General features: G+C 35.7%; 6 non-coding genes across 6 annotated transcripts; all 6 read right to left on the bottom strand.

Annotated features, from left to right (window-relative positions):
• Positions 1 to 1,662: 1,662 nt before the first annotated feature.
• TRNAI-UAU (transfer RNA isoleucine (anticodon UAU)) lies at positions 1,663 to 1,755 on the bottom strand. Its single transcript is given in 2 exon segments — positions 1,663 to 1,698; positions 1,718 to 1,755. It is a non-coding gene; the product is annotated as a tRNA-Ile (tRNA).
• A 4,408-nt stretch (positions 1,756 to 6,163) lies between these two features.
• On the bottom strand, positions 6,164 to 6,256 carry TRNAV-AAC (transfer RNA valine (anticodon AAC)). The gene is given in 2 exon segments: positions 6,164 to 6,199; positions 6,219 to 6,256. It is a non-coding gene; the product is annotated as a tRNA-Val (tRNA).
• Positions 6,257 to 11,482: 5,226 nt separating this feature from the next.
• Positions 11,483 to 11,575, bottom strand: TRNAV-AAC (transfer RNA valine (anticodon AAC)). The gene is given in 2 exon segments: positions 11,483 to 11,518; positions 11,538 to 11,575. It is a non-coding gene; the product is annotated as a tRNA-Val (tRNA).
• Positions 11,576 to 16,801: 5,226 nt separating this feature from the next.
• On the bottom strand, positions 16,802 to 16,894 carry TRNAI-AAU (transfer RNA isoleucine (anticodon AAU)). Its single transcript is given in 2 exon segments — positions 16,802 to 16,837; positions 16,857 to 16,894. It is a non-coding gene; the product is annotated as a tRNA-Ile (tRNA).
• Positions 16,895 to 17,698: 804 nt separating this feature from the next.
• Positions 17,699 to 17,791, bottom strand: TRNAI-AAU (transfer RNA isoleucine (anticodon AAU)). Its single transcript is given in 2 exon segments — positions 17,699 to 17,734; positions 17,754 to 17,791. It is a non-coding gene; the product is annotated as a tRNA-Ile (tRNA).
• Positions 17,792 to 18,599: 808 nt separating this feature from the next.
• Positions 18,600 to 18,692, bottom strand: TRNAI-UAU (transfer RNA isoleucine (anticodon UAU)). The gene is given in 2 exon segments: positions 18,600 to 18,635; positions 18,655 to 18,692. It is a non-coding gene; the product is annotated as a tRNA-Ile (tRNA).
• Positions 18,693 to 22,054: the final 3,362 nt, after the last annotated feature.

Genomic DNA, 22,054 nt, shown 5'->3' with positions numbered 1-22,054 from the left:
TACAATCAGTACAGTCATAAGAATTGAAAAAGAAAATCATTTTTGGTGATGAATGATGAGCAACAAAGGAACATGCATGCCAGATGGCACTTGAATATGCTGTCCACGGTGATAGAAAAGTTTTTAAAAAAAACAACAACAATGTTATCATAACTAATGTCATATTTTAGCTTCTGTGATCATTTTTTACAAGCTAAACACTGCAAGACTGTTTTACAGTAGAAGCAAGGATAAAATATCAACTCTAGTGATGAGACACTTGCTGTAATGACTTCAAACTCAGACAGGACTTAAACCCACAACCACTGGCTTAGGAGAACAGTGCCTTACCCATTATGCCAGTGGTGCTTACTGATGTTCTTATTTAAGACTGTTAGGTTTTTAATAGTCAATTAATTATTTTTGAGGAAAAAGTGAAGCTGTTTACTGTGTTCTTTGCATTACCAAGTCCAGCAAGAAATGTGCTGGTACTATCCAGAGCTGTCAGTATGGATTATCATGCTATATTGCAGAAAATCAATTTGATGCAACTGCTTTACCAACAGTATGTTAATCTTTTCCATTGCTGTTTTGTTGGCTGACTGAAGGAAGATATGCAGTGCATTTGAACCAAAGCAGATGTGTGCTGACAACTTAAATGCACAATCATGTTTGTGTTTTTTCTTTCTTTCTTCCATCCTTTGTAATATCATATTAAATATTAAGGTAGCAGTTTTTAATCAATGACTAATGACATAAGAATAGGAAAAAAAACAGTATACAAAGATGCTCCAGGTGTGGCTTGAACTCACAACCTCGGCATTGCTCAACAGATACTGTTTTATAAGTACAGGACACTGTCAAATTGCACCACTGGAGCACTTTGCAGCATTGATTGGTTATGCTAGATGTGGATTTTATTCAATACAATCAGTACAGTCATAAGAATTGAAAAAGAAAATAATTTTTGGTGATGAATGATGAGCAACAAAGGAACATGCATGCCAGATGGCACTTGAATAAGCTGTCCACGGTGATAGAAAAGGTTTAAAAAACAACAACAATGTTATCATAATTAATGTCATATTTTAGCTTCTGTGGTCATTTTTTACAAGCTAAACACTGCAAGACTGTTTTACAGTTGAAGCAAGGATAAAATATCAACTCTAGTGATGAGACACTTGCTGTAATTACTTCCACCCCATATGGGACTTGGACCCCCTGGCTTAGGAGGGCAGTGACTTATCCATTATGCCAGTGGTGCTTACTGATGTTCTTATTTAAGACTGTTAGGTTTTTAATAGTCAATTATTTATTTTTGAGGAAAAAGTGAAGCTGTTTACTGTGTTCTTTGCATTACCAAGTCAAGCAAGAAATGTGCTGGTACTATCCAGAGCTGTCAGTATGGATTATCATGCTATATTGCAGAAAATCAATTTGATGCAACTGCTTTGCCAACAGTATGTTAATCTTTTCCATTGCTGTTTTGTTTGCTGACTGAAGGAAGATATGCAGTGCATTTGAACCAAAGCAGATGTGTGCTGACAACTTAAATGCACAATCATGTTTGTGTTTTTACTTTCTTTCTTCCATCTTTTGTAATATCATATTAAATATTAGGGTAGCAGTTTATAATCAATGACTAATGACATAAGAAAAGGAAAAAAAAACAGTATGCAAAGATGCTCCAGGTGAGGCTTGAACTCACAACCTCGGCATTGCTTAATAGATACCGTCTTATAAGTACCGCGCGCTGACCAATTGCGCCACTGGAGCACTTTGCAGCATTAATTGGTTATGCTAGATGTGGATTTTATTCAATACAATCAGTACAGTCATAAGAATTGAAAAAGAAAATCATTTTTGGTGATGAATGATGAGCAACAAAGGAACATGCATGCCAGATGGCACTTGAATAAGCTGTCCACGGTGATAGAAAAGGTTTAAAAAAAAACAACAACAATGTTATCATAACTAATGTCATATTTTAGCTTCTGTGATCATTTTTTACAAGCTAAACACTGCAAGACTGTTTTACAGTAGAAGTAAGGATAAAATATCAACTCTAGTGATGAGACACTTGCTGTAATGACTTCCAACTCAGACAGGACTTAAACCCACAACCACTGGCTTAGGAGAACAGTACCTTACCCATTATGCCAGTGGTGCTTACTGATGTTCTTATTTAAGACTGTTAGGTTTTTAATAGTCAATTATTTATTTTTGAGGAAAAAGTGAAGCTATTTACTGTGTTCTTTGCATTACCAAGTCCAGCAAGAAATGTGCTGGAACTATCCAGAGCTGTCAGTATGGATTATCATGCTATATTGCAGAAAATCAATTTGATGCAACTGCTTTACCAACAGTATGTTAATCTTTTCCATTGCTGTTTTGTTGGCTGACTGAAGGAAGATATGCAGTGCATTTGAACCAAAGCAGATGTGTTGACAACTTAAATGCACAATCATGTTTGTGTTTTTTCTTTCTTTCTTCCATCCTTTGTAATATCATATTAAATATTAAGGTAGCAGTTTATAATCAATGACTAATGACATAAGAAAAGGAAAAAAAATAGTAGACAAAGATGCTCCAGGTGAGGCTTGAACTCACAACCCTGGCATTGCTCAACAGATACTATATTATAAGAAATGCACGCTGACCAATTGTGCCACTGGAGCACTTTGCAGCATTGATTGGTTATGCTAGATGTGGATTTTATTCAATACAATCAGTACCGTCATAAGAATTGAAAAAGAAAATCATTTTTGGTGATGAATGATGAGCAACAAAGGAACATGCATGCCAGATGACAATTGAATAAGCTGTCCACGGTGATAAAAAAGGTTTAAAAAACAACGACAACAATGTTATCATAATTAATGTCATATTTTAGCTTCTGTGGTCATTTTTTACAAGCTAAACACTGCATGACTGTTTTACAGTTGAAGCAAGGATAAAATATCAACTCTAGTGATGAGACACTTGCTGTAATTACTTCCACCCCATATGGGACTTGGACCCCCTGGCTTAGGAGGGCAGTGACTTATCCATTATGCCAGTGGTGCTTACTGATGTTCTTATTTAAGACTGTTAGGTTTTTAATAGTCAATTATTTATTTTTGAGGAAAAAGTGAAGCTGTTTACTGTGTTCTTTGCATTACCAAGTCCAGCAAGAAATGTGCTGGTACTATCCAGAGCTGTCAGTATGGATTATCATGCTTTATTGCAGAAAATCAATTTGATGCAACTGCTTTACCAACAGTATGTTAATCTTTTCCATTGCTGTTTTGTTGGCTGACTGAAGGAAGATATGCAGTGCATTTGAACCAAAGCAGATGTGTTGACAACTTAAATGCACAATCAAGTTTGTGTTTTTTCTTTCTTTCTTCCATCCTTTGTAATATCATATTAAATATTAAGGTAGCAGTTTATAATCAATGACTAATGACATAAGAAAAGGAAAAAAAACAGTAGACATAGATGCTCCAGGTGAGGCTTGAACTCACAACCTTGGCATTGCTCAACAGATACTGTATTATAAGTACTGCGTGCTGACCAATTGCGCCACTGGAGCACTCTGCGGCATTGATTGGTTATGCTAGATGTGGATTTTATTCAATACAATCAGTACCGTCATAAGAATTGAAAAAGAAAATCATTTTTGGTGATGAATGATGAGCAACAAAGGAACATGCATGCCAGATGGCACTTGAATAAGCTGTCCACGGTGATAAAAAAGGTTTAAAAAACAACAACAATGTTATCATAATTAATGTCATATTTTAGCTTCTGTGATCATTTTTTACAAGCTAAACACTGCAAGACTGTTTTACAGTAGAAGCAAGGATAAAATATCAACTCTAGTGATGAGACACTTGCTGTAATGACTTCCAACTCAGACGAGACTTAAACCCACAACCACTGGTTTAGGAGAACAGTGCCTTACCCATTATGCCAGTGGTGCTTACTGATGTTCTTATTTAAGACTGTTAGGTTTTTAATAGTCAATTATTTATTTTTGAGGAAAAAGTGAAGCTGTTTACTGTGTTCTTTGCATTACCAATTCCAGCAAGAAATGTGCTGGAACTATCCAGAGCTGTCAGTATGGATTATCATGCTATATTGCAGAAAATCAATTTGATGCAACTGCTTTACCAACAGTATGTTAATCTTTTCCATTGCTGTTTTGTTGGCTGACTGAAGGAAGATATGCAGTGCATTTGAACCAAAGCAGATGTGTTGACAACTTAAATGCACAATCATGTTTGTGTTTTTTCTTTCTTTCTTCCATCCTTTGTAATATCATATTAAATATTAAGGTAGCAGTTTATAATCAATGACTAATGACATAAGAAAAGGAAAAAAAACAGTAGACATAGATGCTCCAGGTGAGGCTTGAACTCACAACCTTGGCATTGCTCAACAGATACTGTATTATAAGAAACACGCGCTGACCAATTACGCCACTGGAGCACTTTGCAGCATTGATTGGTTATGCTAGATGTGGATTTTATTCAATACAATCAGTACCGTCATAAGAATTGAAAAAGAAAATCATTTTTGGTGATGAATGATGAGCAACAAAGGAACAAGCATGCCAGATGACACTTGAATAAGCTGTCCACGGTGATAAAAAAGGTTTAAAAAATAACAACAACAATGTTATCATAATTAATGTCATATTTTAGCTTCTGTGGTCATTTTTTACAAGCTAAACACTGCAAGACTGTTTTACAGTTGAAGCAAGGATAAAATATCAACTCTAGTGATGAGACATTTGCTATAATGACTTCCAACTCAGACGGGACTTAAACCCACAACCACTGGCTTAGGAGAACAGTGACTTATCCATTATGCCAGTGGTGCTTACTGATGTCCTTATTTAAGACTGATAGGTTTTTATTAGTCAATTAAATATTTTTGAAAAAAAAGTGAAGCTGTTTACTGTGTTCTTTCCATTACCAAGTCCAGCAAGAAATGTGCTGGTACTATCCAGAGCTGTCAGTATGGATTATCATGCTATATTGCAGAAAATCAATTTGATGCAACTGCTTTACCAACAGTATGCTAATCTTTTCCATTGCTGTTTTGTTGGCTGACTGAAGGAAGATATGCAGTGCATTTGAACCAAAGCAGATGTGTGCTGACAACTTAAATGCACAATCATGTTTGTGTTTTTTCTTTCTTTCTTCCATCCTTTGTAATATCATATTAAATATTAAGGTAGCAGTTTATAATCAATGACTAATGACATAAGAAAAGGAAAAAAAAACAGTATACAAAGATGCTCCAGGTGAGGCTTGAACTCACAACCTCAGCATGGCTCAACAGATACTGTCTTATAAGTACAGCACGCTGACAAATTGCACCACTGGAGCACGTTTCAGCATTGATTGTTTATGCTAGATGTGGATTTTATTCAATACAATCAGTACAGTCATAAGAATTGAAAAAGAAAATCATTTTTGGTGATGAATGATGAGCAACAAAGGAACATGCATGCCAGATGGCACTTGAATAAGCTGTCCACGGTGATAAAAAAGGTTTAAAAAAACAACAACAACAATGTTATCATAATTAATGTCATATTTTAGCTTCTGTGGTCATTTTTTACAAGCTAAACACTGCAAGACTGTTTTACAGTTGAAGCAAGGATAAAATATCAACTCTAGTGATGAGACACTTGCTGTAATTACTTCCACCCCATATGGGACTTGGACCCCCTGGCTTAGGAGGGCAGTGACTTATCCATTATGCCAGTGGTGCTTACTGATGTTCTTATTTAAGACTGTTAGGTTTTTAATAGTCAATTATTTATTTTTGAGGAAAAAGTGAAGCTGTTTACTGTGTTCTTTGCATTACCAAGTCCAGCAAGAAATGTGCTGGTACTATCCAGAGCTGTCAGTATGGATTATCATGCTATATAGCAGAAAATCAATTTGATGCAACTGCTTTACCAACAGCATGTTAATCTTTTCCATTGCTGTTTTGTTGGCTGACTGAAGGAAGATATGCAGTGCATTTGAACCAAAGCAGATGTGTGCTGACAACTTAAATGCACAATCATGTTTGTGTTTTTTCTTTCTTTCTTCGATCCTTTGTAATATCATATTAAATATTAAGGTAGCAGTTTATAATCAATGACTAATGACATAAGAAAAGGAAAAAAAACAGTATACAAAGATGCTCCAGGTGAGGCTTGAACTCACAACCTCGGCATTGCTCAACAAATACTGTCTTGTTAGTACCGCGCACTGACCAATTGCACCACTGGAGCACTTTGCAGCATTAGTTGGTAATGCTAGATGTGGATTTTATTCAATACAATCAGTACAGTCATAAGAATTGAAAAAGAAAATCATTTTTGGTGATGAATGATGAGCAACAAAGGAACATGCATGCCAGATGGCACTTAAATAAGCTGTCCACGGTGATAGAAAAGGTTTAAAAAACAACAACAATGTTATCATAATTAATGTCATATTTTAGCTTCTGTGGTCATTTTTTACAAGCTAAACACTGCAAGACTGATTTACAGTTGAAGCAAGGATAACATATCAACTCTAGTGATGAGACACTTGCTGTAATTACTTCCACCCCATATGGGACTTGGACCCCCTGGCTTAGGAGGGCAGTGACTTAATCATTATGCCAGTGGTGCTTACTGATGTTCTTATTTAAGACTGTTAGGTTTTTAATAGTCAATTATTTATTTTTGAGGAAAAAGTGAAGCTGTTTACTGTATTCTTTGCATTACCAAGTCCAGCAAGAAATGTGCTGGTACTATCCAGAGCTGTCAGTCTGGATTATCATGCTATATAGCAGAAAATCAATTTGATGCAACTGCTTTACCAACAGTATGTTAATCTTTTCCATTGCTGTTTTGTTGGCTGACTGAAGGAAGATATGCAGTGCATTTGAACCAAAGCAGATGTGTTGACAACTTAAATGCACAATCATGTTTGTGTTTTTTCTTTCTTTCTTCCATCCTTTGTAATATCATATTAAATATTAAGGTAGCAGTTTATAATCAATGACTAATGACATAAGAAAAGGAAAAAAAACAGTAGACATAGATGCTCCAGGTGAGGCTTGAACTCACAACCTTAGCATTGCTCAACAGATACTGTATTATAAGAAACGCGCGCTGACCAATTACGCCACTGGAGCACTTTGCAGCATTGATTGGTTATGCTAGATGTGGATTTTATTCAATACAATCAGTACCGTCATAAGAATTGAAAAAGAAAATCATTTTTGGTGATGAATGATGAGCAACAAAGGAACAAGCATGCCAGATGACACTTGAATAAGCTGTCCACGGTGATAAAAAAGGTTTAAAAAATAACAACAACAATGTTATCATAATTAATGTCATATTTTAGCTTCTGTGGTCATTTTTTACAAGCTAAACACTGCAAGACTGTTTTACAGTTGAAGCAAGGATAAAATATCAACTCTAGTGATGAGACATTTGCTGTAATGACTGCCAACTCAGACGGGACTTAAACCCACAACCACTGGCTTAGGAGAACAGTGACTTATCCATTATGCCAGTGGTGCTTACTGATGTCCTTATTTAAGACTGATAGGTTTTTAATAGTCAATTAAATATTTTTGAAAAAAAAGTGAAGCTGTTTACTGTGTTCTTTCCATTACCAAGTCCAGCAAGAAATGTGCTGGTACTATCCAGAGCTGTCAGTATGGATTATCATGCTATATTGCAGAAAATCAATTTGATGCAACTGCTTTACCAACAGTATGTTAATCTTTTCCATTGCTGTTTTGTTGGCTGACTGAAGGAAGATATGCAGTGCATTTGAACCAAAGCAGATGTGTTGACAACTTAAATGCACAATCATGTTTGTGTTTTTTCTTTCTTTCTTCCATCCTTTGTAATATCATATTAAATGTTAAGGTAGCAGTTTATAATCATTGACTAATGACATAAGAAAAGGAAAAATAACAGTAGACATAGATGCTCCAGGTGAGGCTTGAACTCACAACCTTGGCATTGCTCAACAGATACTGTATTATAATTACTGCGTGCTGACCAATTGCGCCACTGGAGCACTCTGCAGCATTGATTGGTTATGCTAGATGTGGATTTTATTCAATACAATCAGTACCGTCATAAGAATTGAAAAAGAAAATCATTTTTGGTGATGAATGATGAGCAACAAAGGAACATGCATGCCAGATGGCACTTGAATAAGCTGTCCACGGTGATAAAAAAAGGTTTAAAAAACAACAACAATGTTATCATAATTAATGTCATATTTTAGCTTCTGTGATCATTTTTTACAAGCTAAACACTGCAAGACTGTTTTACAGTAGAAGCAAGGATAAAATATCAACTCTAGTGATGAGACACTTGCTGTAATGACTTCCAACTCAGACGAGACTTAAACCCACAACCACTGGTTTAGGAGAACAGGGCCTTACCCATTATGCCAGTGGTGCTTACTGATGTTCTTATTTAAGACTGTTAGGTTTTTAATAGTCAATTATTTATTTTTGAGGAAAAAGTGAAGCTGTTTACTGTGTTCTTTGCATTACCAATTCCAGCAAGAAATGTGCTGGAACTATCCAGAGCTGTCAGTATGGATTATCATGCTATATTGCAGAAAATCAATTTGATGCAACTGCTTTACCAACAGTATGTTAATCTTTTCCATTGCTGTTTTGTTGGCTGACTGAAGGAAGATATGCAGTGCATTTGAACCAAAGCAGATGTGTTGACAACTTAAATGCACAATCATGTTTGTGTTTTTTCTTTCTTTCTTCCATCCTTTGTAATATCATATTAAATATTAAGGTAGCAGTTTATAATCAATGACTAATGACATAAGAAAAGGAAAAAAAACAGTAGACATAGATGCTCCAGGTGAGGCTTGAACTCACAACCTTGGCATTGCTCAACAGATACTGTATTATAAGAAACGCGCGCTGACCAATTACGCCACTGGAGCACTTTGCAGCATTGGTTGGTTATGCTAGATGTGGATTTTATTCAATACAATTAGTACCGTCATAAGAATTGAAAAAGAAAATCATTTTTGGTGATGAATGATGAGCAACAAAGGAACAAGCATGCCAGATGACACTTGAATAAGCTGTCCACGGTGATAAAAAAGGTTTAAAAAATAACAACAACAATGTTATCATAATTAATGTCATATTTTAGCTTCTGTGGTCATTTTTTACAAGCTAAACACTGCAAGACTGTTTTACAGTTGAAGCAAGGATAAAATATCAACTCCAGTGATGAGACATTTGCTGTAATGACTTCCAACTCAGACGGGACTTAAACCCACAACCACTGGCTTAGGAGAACAGTGACTTATCCATTATGCCAGTGGTGCTTACTGATGTCCTTATTTAAGACTGATAGGTTTTTAATAGTCAATTAAATATTTTTGAAAAAAAAGTGAAGCTGTTTACTGTGTTCTTTCCATTACCAAGTCCAGCAAGAAATGTGCTGGTACTATCCAGAGCTGTCAGTATGGATTATCATGCTATATTGCAGAAAATCAATTTGATGCAACTGCTTTACCAACAGTATGCTAATCTTTTCCATTGCTGTTTTGTTGGCTGACTGAAGGAAGATATGCAGTGCATTTGAACCAAAGCAGATGTGTGCTGACAACTTAAATGCACAATCGTGTTTGTGTTTTTTCTTTCTTTCTTCCATCCTTTGTAATATCATATTAAATATTAAGGTAGCAGTTTATAATCAATGACTAATGACATAAGAAAAGGAAAAAAACCAGTATACAAAGATGCTTTAGGTGAGGCTTGAACTCACAACCTCAGCATTGCTCAACAGATACTGTCTTATAAGTACCGCGCGCTGACCAATTGCGCCACTGGAGCACTTTGCAGCATTAATTGGTTATGCTAGATGTGGATTTTATTCAATACAATCAGTACAGTCATAAGAATTGAAAAGAAAATCATTTTTGGTGATGAATGATGAGCAACAAAGGGACATGCATGCCAGATGGTACTTGAATAAGCTGTCCACTGTGATAAAAAAGGTTTAAAAAACAACAACAACAATGTTATCATAATTAATGTCATATTTTAGCTTCTGTGGTCATTTTTTACAAGCTAAACACTGCAAGACTGTTTTACAGTTGAAGCAAGGATAAAATATCAACTCTAGTGATGAGACTCTTGTTGTAATGACTTTCAACTCAGACGGGACTTAAACCCACAACCGCTGGCTTAGGAGAACAGTGCCTTATCCATTATGCCAGTGGTGCTTACTGATGTCCTTATTTAAGACTGATAGGTTTTTAATAGTCAATTATTTATTTTTGAAAAAAAGTGAAGCTGTTTACTGTGTTCTTTGCATTACCAAGTCCAGCAAGAAATGTGCTGGTACTATCCAGAGCTGTCAGTATGGATTATCATGCTATATTGCAGAAAATCAATTTGATGCAATTGCTTTACCAACAGTATGTTAATCTTTTCCATTGCTGTTTTGTTGGCTGACTGAAGGAAGATATGCAGTGCATTTGAACCAAAGCAGATGTTAAATATTAATTTAATCAATGACTAATGACATAAGAAAAGGAAAAAAAAACAGTATATAAAGATACTCGAGGTGAGGCTTGAACTCACAACCTCAGCATGGCTCAATAGATACTGTCTTATAAGTACAGCACGCTGACAAATTGCACCACTGGAGCACGTTTCAGCATTGATTGTTTATGCTAGATGTGGATTTTATTCAATACAATCAGTACAGTCATAAGAATTGAAAAAGAAAATCATTTTTGGTGATGAATGATGAGCAACAAAGGAACATGCATGCCAGATGGCACTTGAATAAGCTGTCCACGGTGATAAAAAAGGTTTAAAAAAACAACAACAACAATGTTATCATAATTAATGTCATATTTTAGCTTCTGTGGTCATTTTTTACAAGCTAAACACTGCAAGACTGTTTTACAGTTGAAGCAAGGATAAAATATCAACTCTAGTGATGAGACACTTGCTGTAATTACTTCCACCCCATATGGGACTTGGACCCCCTGGCTTAGGAGGGCAGTGACTTATCCATTATGCCAGTGGTGCTTACTGATGTTCTTATTTAAGACTGTTAGGTTTTTAATAGTCAATTATTTATTTTTGAGGAAAAAGTGAAGCTGTTTACTGTGTTCTTTGCATTACCAAGTCCAGCAAGAAATGTGCTGGTACTATCCAGAGCTGTCAGTATGGATTATCATGCTATATAGCAGAAAATCAATTTGATGCAACTGCTTTACCAACAGCATGTTAATCTTTTCCATTGCTGTTTTGTTGGCTGACTGAAGGAAGATATGCAGTGCATTTGAACCAAAGCAGATGTGTGCTGACAACTTAAATGCACAATCATGTTTGTGTTTTTTCTTTCTTTCTTCGATCCTTTGTAATATCATATTAAATATTAAGGTAGCAGTTTATAATCAATGACTAATGACATAAGAAAAGGAAAAAAAACAGTATACAAAGATGCTCCAGGTGAGGCTTGAACTCACAACCTCGGCATTGCTCAACAAATACTGTCTTGTTAGTACCGCGCACTGACCAATTGCACCACTGGAGCACTTTGCAGCATTAGTTGGTAATGCTAGATGTGGATTTTATTCAATACAATCAGTACAGTCATAAGAATTGAAAAAGAAAATCATTTTTGGTGATGAATGATGAGCAACAAAGGAACATGCATGCCAGATGGCACTTAAATAAGCTGTCCACGGTGATAGAAAAGGTTTAAAAAACAACAACAATGTTATCATAATTAATGTCATATTTTAGCTTCTGTGGTCATTTTTTACAAGCTAAACACTGCAAGACTGATTTACAGTTGAAGCAAGGATAACATATCAACTCTAGTGATGAGACACTTGCTGTAATTACTTCCACCCCATATGGGACTTGGACCCCCTGGCTTAGGAGGGCAGTGACTTAATCATTATGCCAGTGGTGCTTACTGATGTTCTTATTTAAGACTGTTAGGTTTTTAATAGTCAATTATTTATTTTTGAGGAAAAAGTGAAGCTGTTTACTGTATTCTTTGCATTACCAAGTCCAGCAAGAAATGTGCTGGTACTATCCAGAGCTGTCAGTCTGGATTATCATGCTATATAGCAGAAAATCAATTTGATGCAACTGCTTTACCAACAGTATGTTAATCTTTTCCATTGCTGTTTTGTTGGCTGACTGAAGGAAGATATGCAGTGCATTTGAACCAAAGCAGATGTGTTGACAACTTAAATGCACAATCATGTTTGTGTTTTTTCTTTCTTTCTTCCATCCTTTGTAATATCATATTAAATATTAAGGTAGCAGTTTATAATCAATGACTAATGACATAAGAAAAGGAAAAAAAACAGTAGACATAGATGCTCCAGGTGAGGCTTGAACTCACAACCTTAGCATTGCTCAACAGATACTGTATTATAAGAAACGCGCGCTGACCAATTACGCCACTGGAGCACTTTGCAGCATTGATTGGTTATGCTAGATGTGGATTTTATTCAATACAATCAGTACCGTCATAAGAATTGAAAAAGAAAATCATTTTTGGTGATGAATGATGAGCAACAAAGGAACAAGCATGCCAGATGACACTTGAATAAGCTGTCCACGGTGATAAAAAAGGTTTAAAAAATAACAACAACAATGTTATCATAATTAATGTCATATTTTAGCTTCTGTGGTCATTTTTTACAAGCTAAACACTGCAAGACTGTTTTACAGTTGAAGCAAGGATAAAATATCAACTCTAGTGATGAGACATTTGCTGTAATGACTGCCAACTCAGACGGGACTTAAACCCACAACCACTGGCTTAGGAGAACAGTGACTTATCCATTATGCCAGTGGTGCTTACTGATGTCCTTATTTAAGACTGATAGGTTTTTAATAGTCAATTAAATATTTTTGAAAAAAAAGTGAAGCTGTTTACTGTGTTCTTTCCATTACCAAGTCCAGCAAGAAATGTGCTGGTACTATCCAGAGCTGTCAGTATGGATTATCATGCTATATTGCAGAAAATCAATTTGATGCAACTGCTTTACCAACAGTATGTTAATCTTTTCCATTGCTGTTTTGTTGGCTGACTGAAGGAAGATATGCAGTGCATTTGAACCAAAGCAGATGTGTTGACAACTTAAATGCACAATCATGTTTGTGTTTTTTCTTTCTTTCTTCCATCCTTTGTAATATCATATTAAATGTTAAGGTAGCAGTTTATAATCATTGACTAATGACATAAGAAAAGGAAAAATAACAGTAGACATAGATGCTCCAGGTGAGGCTTGAACTCACAACCTTGGCATTGCTCAACAGATACTGTATTATAATTACTGCGTGCTGACCAATTGCGCCACTGGAGCACTCTGCAGCATTGATTGGTTATGCTAGATGTGGATTTTATTCAATACAATCAGTACCGTCATAAGAATTGAAAAAGAAAATCATTTTTGGTGATGAATGATGAGCAACAAAGGAACATGCATGCCAGATGGCACTTGAATAAGCTGTCCACGGTGATAAAAAAAGGTTTAAAAAACAACAACAATGTTATCATAATTAATGTCATATTTTAGCTTCTGTGATCATTTTTTACAAGCTAAACACTGCAAGACTGTTTTACAGTAGAAGCAAGGATAAAATATCAACTCTAGTGATGAGACACTTGCTGTAATGACTTCCAACTCAGACGAGACTTAAACCCACAACCACTGGTTTAGGAGAACAGGGCCTTACCCATTATGCCAGTGGTGCTTACTGATGTTCTTATTTAAGACTGTTAGGTTTTTAATAGTCAATTATTTATTTTTGAGGAAAAAGTGAAGCTGTTTACTGTGTTCTTTGCATTACCAATTCCAGCAAGAAATGTGCTGGAACTATCCAGAGCTGTCAGTATGGATTATCATGCTATATTGCAGAAAATCAATTTGATGCAACTGCTTTACCAACAGTATGTTAATCTTTTCCATTGCTGTTTTGTTGGCTGACTGAAGGAAGATATGCAGTGCATTTGAACCAAAGCAGATGTGTTGACAACTTAAATGCACAATCATGTTTGTGTTTTTTCTTTCTTTCTTCCATCCTTTGTAATATCATATTAAATATTAAGGTAGCAGTTTATAATCAATGACTAATGACATAAGAAAAGGAAAAAAAACAGTAGACATAGATGCTCCAGGTGAGGCTTGAACTCACAACCTTGGCATTGCTCAACAGATACTGTATTATAAGAAACGCGCGCTGACCAATTACGCCACTGGAGCACTTTGCAGCATTGGTTGGTTATGCTAGATGTGGATTTTATTCAATACAATTAGTACCGTCATAAGAATTGAAAAAGAAAATCATTTTTGGTGATGAATGATGAGCAACAAAGGAACAAGCATGCCAGATGACACTTGAATAAGCTGTCCACGGTGATAAAAAAGGTTTAAAAAATAACAACAACAATGTTATCATAATTAATGTCATATTTTAGCTTCTGTGGTCATTTTTTACAAGCTAAACACTGCAAGACTGTTTTACAGTTGAAGCAAGGATAAAATATCAACTCCAGTGATGAGACATTTGCTGTAATGACTTCCAACTCAGATGGGACTTAAACCCACAACCACTGGCTTAGGAGAACAGTGACTTATCCATTATGCCAGTGGTGCTTACTGATGTCCTTATTTAAGACTGATAGGTTTTTAATAGTCAATTAAATATTTTTGAAAAAAAAGTGAAGCTGTTTACTGTGTTCTTTCCATTACCAAGTCCAGCAAGAAATGTGCTGGTACTATCCAGAGCTGTCAGTATGGATTATCATGCTATATTGCAGAAAATCAATTTGATGCAACTGCTTTACCAACAGTATGCTAATCTTTTCCATTGCTGTTTTGTTGGCTGACTGAAGGAAGATATGCAGTGCATTTGAACCAAAGCAGATGTGTGCTGACAACTTAAATGCACAATCGTGTTTGTGTTTTTTCTTTCTTTCTTCCATCCTTTGTAATATCATATTAAATATTAAGGTAGCAGTTTATAATCAATGACTAATGACATAAGAAAAGGAAAAAAAACAGTATACAAAGATGCTTTAGGTGAGGCTTGAACTCACAACCTCAGCATTGCTCAACAGATACTGTCTTATAAGTACCGCGCGCTGACCAATTGCGCCACTGGAGCACTTTGCAGCATTAGTTGGTTATGCTAGATGTGGATTTTATTCAATACAATCAGTACAGTCATAAGAATTGAAAAGAAAATCATTTTTGGTGATGAATGATGAGCAACAAAGGGACATGCATGCCAGATGGTACTTGAATAAGCTGTCCACTGTGATAAAAAAGGTTTAAAAAACAACAACAACAATGTTATCATAATTAATGTCATATTTTAGCTTCTGTGGTCATTTTTTACAAGCTAAACACTGCAAGACTGTTTTACAGTTGAAGCAAGGATAAAATATCAACTCTAGTGATGAGACTCTTGTTGTAATGACTTCCAACTCAGACGGGACTTAAACCCACAACCGCTGGCTTAGGAGAACAGTGCCTTATCCATTATGCCAGTGGTGCTTACTGATGTCCTTATTTAAGACTGATAGGTTTTTAATAGTCAATTATTTATTTTTGAAAAAAAGTGAAGCTGTTTACTGTGTTCTTTGCATTACCAAGTCCAGCAAGAAATGTGCTGGTACTATCCAGAGCTGTCAGTATGGATTATCATGCTATATTGCAGAAAATCAATTTGATGCAATTGCTTTACCAACAGTATGTTAATCTTTTCCATTGCTGTTTTGTTGGCTGACTGAAGGAAGATATGCAGTGCATTTGAACCAAAGCAGATGTTAAATATTAATTTAATCAATGACTAATGACATAAGAAAAGGAAAAAAAAACAGTATATAAAGATACTCGAGGTGAGGCTTGAACTCACAACCTCAGCATGGCTCAATAGATACTGTCTTATAAGTACAGCACGCTGACAAATTGCACCACTGGAGCACGTTTCAGCATTGATTGTTTATGCTAGATGTGGATTTTATTCAATACAATCAGTACAGTCATAAGAATTGAAAAAGAAAATCATTTTTGGTGATGAATGATGAGCAACAAAGGAACATGCATGCCAGATGGCACTTGAATAAGCTGTCCACGGTGATAAAAAAGGTTTAAAAAAACAACAACAACAATGTTATCATAATTAATGTCATATTTTAGCTTCTGTGGTCATTTTTTACAAGCTAAACACTGCAAGACTGTTTTACAGTTGAAGCAAGGATAAAATATCAACTCTAGTGATGAGACACTTGCTGTAATTACTTCCACCCCATATGGGACTTGGACCCCCTGGCTTAGGAGGGCAGTGACTTATCCATTATGCCAGTGGTGCTTACTGATGTTCTTATTTAAGACTGTTAGGTTTTTAATAGTCAATTATTTATTTTTGAGGAAAAAGTGAAGCTGTTTACTGTGTTCTTTGCATTACCAAGTCCAGCAAGAAATGTGCTGGTACTATCCAGAGCTGTCAGTATGGATTATCATGCTATATAGCAGAAAATCAATTTGATGCAACTGCTTTACCAACAGCATGTTAATCTTTTCCATTGCTGTTTTGTTGGCTGACTGAAGGAAGATATGCAGTGCATTTGAACCAAAGCAAATGTGTGCTGACAACTTAAATGCACAATCATGTTTGTGTTTTTTCTTTCTTTCTTCGATCCTTTGTAATATCATATTAAATATTAAGGTAGCAGTTTATAATCAATGACTAATGACATAAGAAAAGGAAAAAAAACAGTATACAAAGATGCTCCAGGTGAGGCTTGAACTCACAACCTCGGCATTGCTCAACAAATACTGTCTTATTAGTACCGCGCTCTGACCAATTGCACCACTGGAGCACTTTGCAGCATTAGTTGGTTATGCTAGATGTGGATTTTATTCAATACAATCAGTACAGTCATAAGAATTGAAAAAGAAAATCATTTTTGGTGATGAATGATGAGCAACAAAGGAACATGCATACCAGATGGCACTTAAATAAGCTGTCCACGGTGATAGAAAAGGTTTAAAAAACAACAACAACAATGTTATCATAATTAATGTCATATTTTAGCTTCTGTGGTCATTTTTTACAAGCTAAACACTGCAAGACTGATTTACAGTTGAAGCAAGGATAACATATCAACTCTAGTGATGAGACACTTGCTGTAATTACTTCCACCCCATATGGGACTTGGACCCCCTGGCTTAGGAGGGCAGTGACTTAATCATTATGCCAGTGGTGCTTACTGATGTTCTTATTTAAGACTGTTAGGTTTTTAATAGTCAATTATTTATTTTTGAGGAAAAAGTGAAGCTGTTTACTGTATTCTTTGCATTACCAAGTCCAGCAAGAAATGTGCTGGTACTATCCAGAGCTGTCAGTATGGATTATCATGCTATATTGCAGAAAATCAATTTGATGCAACTGCTTTACCAACAGTATGTTAATCTTTTCCATTGCTGTTTTGTTGGCTGACTGAAGGAAGATATGCAGTGCATTTGAACCAAAGCAGATGTGTGCTGACAACTTAAATGCACAATCATGTTTGTGTTTTTTCTTTCTTTCTTCCATCCTTTGTAATATTATATTAAATATTAAGGTAGCAGTTTATAATCAATGACTAATGACATAAGAAAAGGAAAAAAAAAATACACAAAGATGCTCCAGGTGAGGCTTGAACTCACAACCTCGGCATTGCTCAACAGATACTGTCTTATTAGTACCGCGCGCTGACCAATTGCGCCACTGGAGCACTTTGCAGCATTAATTGGTTATGCTAGATGTGGATTTTATTCAATACAATCAGTACAGTCATAAGAATTGAAAAAGAAAATCATTTTTGGTGATGAATGATGAGCAACAAAGGAACATGCATGCCAGATGGCACTTGAATAAGCTGTCCACGGTGATAGAAAAGGTTTAAAAAACAAGAACAACAACAATGTTATCATAATTAATGTCATATTTTAGCTTCTGTGGTCATTTTTTACAAGCTAAACACTGCAAGACTGTTTTACAGTTGAAGCAAGGATAAAATATCAACTCTAGTGATGAGACACTTGCTGTAATGACTTCCACCCCATATGGGACTTGGACCCCCTGGCTTAGGAGGGCAGTGACTTATCCATTATGCCAGTGGTGCTTACTGATGTTCTTATTTAAGACTGTTAGGTTTTTAATAGTCAATTATTTATTTTTGAGGAAAAAGTGAAGCTGTTTACTGTGTTCTTTGCATTACCAAGTCCAGCAAGAAATGTGCTGGTACTATCCAGAGCTGTCAGTATGGATTATCATGCTATATTGCAGAAAATCAATTTGATGCAACTTCTTTACCAACAGTATGTTAATCTTTTCCATTGCTGTTTTGTTGGCTGACTGAAGGAAGATATGCAGTGCATTTGAACCAAAGCAGATGTGTGCTGACAACTTAAATGCACAATCATGTTTGTGTTTTTTCATTCTTTCTTCCATCCTTTGTAATATCATATTAAATATTAAGGTAGCAGTTTTTAATCAATGACTAATGACATAAGAAAAGGAAAAAAAACAGTATACAAAGATGCTCCAGGTGAGGCTTGAACTCACAACCTCGGCATTGCTCAACAGATACTGTCTTATAAGTACCGTGCGCTGATCAATTGCGCCACTGGAGCACTTTGCAGCATTAATTGGTTATGCTAGATGTGGATTTTATTCAATACAATCAGTACACTCATAAGAATTGAAAAAGAAAATCATTTTTGGTGATGAATGATGAGCAACAGAGGAACATGCATGCCAGATGGCACTTGAATAAGCTGTCCACGGTTATAGAAAAGGTTTAAAAAACAACAACAACAACAACAATGTTATCATAATTAATGTCATATTTTAGCTTCTGTGGTCATTTTTTACAAGCTAAACACTGCAAGACTATTTTACAGTTGAAGCAAGGATAAAATATCAACTCTAGTGATGAGACACTTGCTGTAATGACTTCCACCCCATATGGGACTTGGACCCCCTGGCTTAGGAGGGCAGTGACTTATCCATTATGCCAGTGGTGCTTACTGATGTTCTTATTTAAGACTGTTAGGTTTTTAATAGTCAATTATTTATTTTTCAGGAAAAAGTGAAGCTGTTTACTGTGTTCTTTGCATTACCAAGTCCAGCAAGAAATGTGCTAGTACTTTCCAGAGCTGTCAGTATGGATTATCATGCTATATAGCAGAAAATCAATTTGATGCAACTGCTTTACCAACAGTATGTTAATCTTTTCCATTGCTGTTTTGTTGGCTGACTGAAGGAAGATATGCAGTGCATTTGAACCAAAGCAGATGTGCGCTGTCAACTTAAATGCACAATCATGTTTGTGTTTTTTCTTTCTTTCTTCCATCCTTTGTAATATCATATTAAATATTAAGGTAGCAGTTTATAATCAATGACTAATGACATAAGAAAAGAAAAAAAACAGTATACAAAGATGCTCCAGGTGAGGCATGAACTCACAACCCCGGCATTGCTCAACAGATACTGTCTTATAAGTACCGCGTGCTGACCAATTGCGCCACTGGAGCACTTTGCCGCATTAATTGGTTATGCTAGATGTGGATTTTATTCAATACAATCAGTACAGTCATAAGAATTGAAAAAGAAAATCATTTTTGGTGATGAATGATGAGCAACAAAGGAACATGCATGCCAGATGGCACTTGAATAAGCTGTACACGGTGATAGAAAAGGTTTAAAAAACAACAACAACAACAACAACAATGTTATCATAATTAATGTCATATTTTAGCTTCTGTGGTCATTTTTTACAAGCTAAACACTGCAAGACTGTTTTACAGTTGAAGCAAGGATAAAATATCAACTCTAGTGATGAGACACTTGCTGTAATGACTTCCACCCCATATGGGACTTGGACCCCCTGGCTTAGGAGGGCAGTGACTTATCCATTATGCCAGTGGTGCTTACTGATGTTCTTATTTAAGACTGATAAGTTTTTAATAGTCAATTATTTATTTTTGAGGAAAAAGTGAAGCTGTTTACTGTGTTCTTTGCATTACCAAGTCCAGCAAGAAATGTGCTGGTACTATCCAGAGCTGTCAGTATGGATTATCATGCTATATTGCAGAAAATCAATTTGATGCAACTGCTTTATCAACAGTATGTTAATCTTTTCCATTGCTGTTTTGTTGGCTGACTGAAGGAAGATATGCAGTGCATTTGAACCAAAGCAGATGTGTTGACAACTTAAATGCACAATCATGTTTGTGTTTTTTCTTTCTTTCTTCCATCCTTTGTAATATCATATTAAATATTAAGGTAGCAGTTTATAATCAATGACTAATGACATAAGAAAAGGAAAAAAAACTGTAGACATAGATGCTCCAGGTGAGGCTTGAACTCACAACCTTGGCATTGCTCAACAGATACTGTATTATAAGAAACGCGCGCTGACCAATTACGCCATTGGAGCACTTTGCAGCATTGATTGGTTATGCTAGATGTGGATTTTATTCAATACAATCAGTACCGTCATAAGAATTGAAAAAGAAAATCATTTTTTGTGATGAATGATGAGCAACAAAGGAACATACATGCCAGATGGCACTTGAATAAGCTATCCACGGTGATAAAAAGGTTTAAAAAACAACAACAATGTTATCATAATTAATGTCATATTTTAGCTTCTGTGATCATTTTTTACAAGCTAAACACTGCAAGACTGTTTTACAGTAGAAGCAAGGATAAAATATCAACTCTAGTGATGAGACACTTGCTGTAATGACTTCCAACTCAGACGAGACTTAAACCCACAACCACTGGCTTAGTAGAACAGTGCCTTACCCATTATGCCAGTGGTGCTTACTGATGTTCTTATTTAAGACTGTTAGGTTTTTAATAGTCAATTATTTATTTTTGAGGAAAAAGTGAAGCTGTTTACTGTGTTCTTTGCATTACCAATTCCAGCAAGAAATGTGCTGGAACTATCCAGAGCTGTCAGTATGGATTATCATGCTATATTGCAGAAAATCAATTTGATGCAACTGCTTTACCAACAGTATGTTAATCTTTTCCATTGCTGTTTTGTTGGCTGACTGAAGGAAGATATGCAGTGCATTTGAACCAAAGCAGATGTGTTGACAACTTAAATGCACAATCATGTTTGTGTTTTTTCTTTCTTTCTTCCATCCTTTGTAATATCATATTAAATATTAAGGTAGCAGTTTATAATCAATGACTAATGACATAAGAAAAGGAAAAAAAACAGTAGACAAAGATACTACAGGTGAGGTTTGAACTCACAACCTTGGCATTGCTCAACAGATACTGTATTATAAGTACTGCGTGCTGACCAATTGCGCCACTGGAGCACTCTGCAGCATTGATTGGTTATGCTAGATGTGGATTTTATTCAATACAATCAGTACAGTCATAAGAATTGAAAAAGATAATCATTTTTGGGATGAATGATGAGCAACAAAGGAACATGCATGCCAGATGGCACTTGAATAAGCTGTCCACGGTGATAGAAAAGGTTTAAAAAATAACAACAACAATGTTATCATAATTAATGTCATATTTTAGCTTCTGTGGTCATTTTTTACAAGCTAAACACTGCAAGACTGTTTTACAGTAGAAGCAAGGATAAAATATCAACTCTAGTTATGAGACACTTGCTGTAATGACTTCCAACTCAGACGGGACTTAAACACACAACCACTGGCTTAGGAGAACAGTGCCTTATCCATTATGCCAGTGGTGCTTACTGATGTCCTTATTTAAGACTGATAGGTTTTTAATAGTCAATTATTTATTTTTGAAAAAAAGTGAAGCTGTTTACTGTGTTCTTTGCATTACCAAGTCCAGCAAGAAATGTGCTGGTACTATCCAGAGCTGTCAGTATGGATTATCATGCTATATTGCAGAAAATCAATTTGATGCAACTGCTTTACCAACAGTATGTTAATCTTTTCCATTGCTGTTTTGTTGGCTGACTGAAGGAAGATATGAAGTGCATTTGAACCAA

This window comes from Pseudophryne corroboree, unplaced genomic scaffold (genome assembly GCF_028390025.1).
Source record: "Pseudophryne corroboree isolate aPseCor3 unplaced genomic scaffold, aPseCor3.hap2 scaffold_852, whole genome shotgun sequence".
In the NCBI taxonomy this organism is placed as follows: domain Eukaryota; kingdom Metazoa; phylum Chordata; class Amphibia; order Anura; family Myobatrachidae; genus Pseudophryne; species Pseudophryne corroboree.
The sequence above is the reverse complement of the archived record's forward strand: the minus strand, read 5'-3'. Positions and strand labels throughout refer to the sequence as shown.